This window comes from Charadrius vociferus, unplaced genomic scaffold, assembly GCF_000708025.1.
Source record: "Charadrius vociferus isolate BGI_N301 unplaced genomic scaffold, ASM70802v2 scaffold193, whole genome shotgun sequence".
NCBI classification, from domain to species: domain Eukaryota; kingdom Metazoa; phylum Chordata; class Aves; order Charadriiformes; family Charadriidae; genus Charadrius; species Charadrius vociferus.
The window spans coordinates 114,504-118,759 of NW_009647588.1; positions in this window are offsets into that span (position 1 = coordinate 114,504).

Sequence of the window (4,256 nt, forward strand, 5' to 3'; positions counted from 1 at the left end):
AAAAAATTTATCAAGTTTGGGTGTAGTTTCGTGTAGTATTTAAAATAGGATAACTCCTTAGAAGACAGATGTGTGCCATGACCTATTTGCGTAGCTGTCTGGCATGCAGGATTCAAAGAAAGGAAAACAGGCATAGAAGGTACAGCACCATTTTAGGAAAGAAGAAAAAAAGGCTGAAAAAGTCTGACCATCTACGAGCACATTTCATATACCGTTTTAATAATATTTCTCTGTATATGTGTTAAATTGATTGTCCAGAATTTCATTTCTTACATGTGGTTAGTAGTTGTGTATCAGTAGACATGACTTTGCCATCTCTTCTGTTAAAGGACGCTTACTACACTCCCATGGAATTGGGAAGATTTAGGGGGGTAAAAATTTCCTTTCTGAAGCTGCTAACAGGTGAATCGCCAATCTGAACAGAAGCCAAATGGCAACCTGGCTTGCCAACCAGCACTAGTATTAAGTACATCTTAATTACCCAAGTATCCAAGTATATCTTAAGTATCAAAGAATGCGTGGACGATTGGTCTAAAAGTCAAAATGGACTAAAATAACCAGAGTACACAATCACAGCATGACAGAATCACAGAGTGATAAGTGTTGGAAGGGACCTCTGAAGATCATCTAGTCCAACACCCCTGCCAGAGCAGGATAACTTGTTTTAAGAGGACTTAAAACAATTTCTAGCAGCAGTATACACCTAAGACATTGCAGACTATATCAGAAAAAAAGAATGTTTAAACTATTCATTAAACAAACTCTTAAAGTTCACCACCTTTTGAAGACTGTTAAGATGAATTCTCATGAATTCTCATTCTCTCATTCTCATGTACTCCTCTGTGATCACACAAGGTCCGTCACCCCAATAAAATGTACAAAACATCTCACAAGACTATCTTAACTGTGACCAATTCTTCCTGTGAATTGGAAACTGTGTTTTGAGATAGATTTTATACAGAGAGGGTGGGTAAGAGATGAGGCTTGTGCTAAATCCTTATTCTCAAGTCAATGACCTTATGAAAGCTTCAAAAAGCTCTGACGAAGGAGGTAGAAAACAGATGTGCGCCATGATCTGTTCACATACTTGAATCAGTCAAAGGAAGGAAAAAGAGGACAAGAGCATTCAAGGAAAGAAAGAAAAAGGCTGTGTAAGCCTGGCCAGTATCTGGTGACCCTTATATCCTGTTAATAAAGTTGTTTGATGCATGAGTGAAATTTATTGCTTAGCATTTCAATTCTTACATGTGTGTGGTTAGCAGCATGCCAGTAGATGTGTCTATAATGTCATATCTGTTAAAACACATTGATTATGTTCCTGGGAATAGTGGAAACTTGGGGGTACAAATCTCCTATTTGAAGCAACTGAAACACAAACTCCTGAACAGAAGCCAAATGGAAACTTGGCATGGAAGAAAGGACACTTAGAGTTCACAAAAGGTTGCAGAAAAGTGCTTTAAAAGAAAAGAAGACCGGCATAAAAGATTGAATTCTTCACCATGGTAAATATTGATGGTTTTCATGTATTTATGGCTATCGAAACAGTTTATTTAAATAAGATTACTCTTTTCTATTTCCTTTTTTCTTCACATTCTGATGATTACATAAAAATGTCATTGTTTACACAGTCAAAGATTATTGGTGAGTTTTTTTATCTTGTCATAAGATGGAAAAGATAGATTTATTTAAAGTGATTTTGGCCTGGATCATTTATGATGAACCCAGGGTCTCAAACAAGATTTTTGTTTTTTCCTTAAACAAGTATAGATTGTTCTTTACTGTCATACCATTGATTTCAGGAGCTATACGCCATATAGGAATAAAGTTAGACTGTTCAGCAGTTTGAACTGCCTACACGATATTCCAACTGATATACCATTTTTAATTAAGGGTTTTTTCCCTGATTAGAATTTTGTGTCCGACAGTAAGCAATCGAGTACTAATTCCTTCCTCAGTGAACAAGGAATTCGTCTGATGGTAGACAAGTCTGGGACTAAAGACATGATGGAAATAAGAATTTTTACATTTGTTTTGTTACATTTGTGTGCCTGCCTTGGGACAAGATTTCCCTTTCCCCTTTTTTCCCTTTTTTCCCTTCATGTGAACCACAGTATTTAAAACACCTGTTTACCTGATTTATAAGATTCTATTAAGATGCAGCAGTTCTGCAAAATGGAATTTTCTTCTTGGTCCAGCCGATATCTCAGTTCTTCAGGTTTCTTACAGGCTGTAAGAATGCAAGAGATGTACTAGGGAAATGCAGAACCATACGGAACACAATTTATTTATTTATTTATTTAACCTTCATGTGAACCACAGTATTTAAAACTGGATATCATGCAAGGGCTGCTGTGGAAGACATCAATCCTAACTATTAGAAAAGCCTGAAGAGGTTGCTCTTCAGTGACTTAGTCTGCTTTTGAGGGCTTACATTTTTCCATTTTTATCAGCAGATTTTCATGAGTGTTCTAATGATTCTGAAACAATTTGCCAAATTATCTTAATCATCTTATGATAAAGTAGTTGGACAGTTTCTTTTCTTCCAATTAAGACTTTTTTTTTCTCCAGCTGCTCCTAACAGAATGTAAGATTGAAGACACAAACATTGTGTGGTTTTTGAAGTTCTGTTTCAGTGTTTGATATTGTATGAAACATGGTCTGTGATGCAATCGTGCAGAAAGCAAGGTTCTTCTTGTTAATATGAGTTCATTAAAAATGTCTGCCTGATTCTTGCACAGCTCTGTTTTCTTTTGAATATCGTTACTTTCTCATAACAGGGGTTTGTGGAACGGAACTTCATCTAGCACTGATCAATATGCTCCTAATCTCAGGAAAGAATCAGCTGCCTCTCCCAACCCTAAGTGCTGAATATAGAACCTGGATCAAGATCTTTATCTCATGTCAACTGAAATCTCTATTATAAACTATAAAGTTATGATTATCCAACAAGATAGCCTTTAATAAATATGTAGCAGGACATTCAGTGAAAGAGTATTATAGAATCATAGAATCATAGAATGGTTTAGTTCGGAAAGGACCTTGAAAATCATCGAGTTCCAACACCCCTGTCATAGGCAGGGACAAGTACCACTAGACCAGGTTGCCCAAGGCCACGTCCAGCCTGGCCTTCAACACCTCCAGGGATGGGGCCTCAACAACCTCTCTGGGAAACCTGTTCCAGTGCCTTACAACCCTCAAAGTGAAAAACTTCTTCCTAACGTTTAATCTAAACCTGCCCTCTTCCAGTTTAAAGCCATTCCCCCTCGTCCTGTCACTACATGCCCTAGTAAAAAGTCCTTCCCCAGCTCTCCTGTAGGCCCCCTTTAGGTACTGGAAGGACGCAATAAGATCTCCCCGGAGCCTTCTCTTCTCCAGGCTGAACAGCCCCAACTCTCTCAGCCTCTCCTCATAGGAGAGGTGCTCCAGCCCTCGGATCGTCCTCGTGGCTCTCCTTTGGACATGCTCCAGCAGGTCCATGTCTTTCTTATGTTGAGGACTCCAGAACTGGATGCAGTACTCGAGGTGGGGTCTCACAAGAGTGGAGTAGAGGGGCAGGATCACCTCCCTTGACCTGCTGGCCACACTTCTTTTGATGCAGCCCAGGATACGGTTGGCTGCCTGGGCTGTGATAGCCTGGGCTATGATTGCTCATGCTGAGCTTCTGGTCAATCAGCACGCCCAGGTCCTTCTCCTCAGGGCTGCTCTCCAGCCATTCTCCACCGAGCCTGTATTTGTGCTTGGGATTGCCCCAACCCGGATGTAGGACCTTGCACTTGGCCTTATTGAACTGCATGAGGTTGGCATGGGCCCACCTCTCCAGCCTGTCCAGGTCCCTCTGGATGGCATCCCTCCCCTCCAGCGTGTCTACCTCGCCAAACAGCTTGGTATCATCGGCAAACTTGCTGAGGGTGCACTTGACCCCACTGTCTATGTCACCGACAAAGATGTTGAACAGTACAAGTCCCAGTACCAACCCCTGAGGAACGCCATTTGTCACTGTTTTCCACTTGGACATTGAGCCATTGATCATAGCTCTTTGAGTGTGACCGTCCAGCCAGTTCTTTATCCACTGAGTGGTCCATTTGTTGAATCCATGTCTCTTCAATTTAGAAACCAGGACATTGTGTGGGATGGTGTCAAACGCTTTGCACAAGTCCAGGTGGATGACATGGGTTGCTCTTCCCTTGTCCACTGCCAGTGTAACTTCTTCATAGAAGGCCACCAAATTTGTCAGGCATGACTTGCCCTTGGTGAAG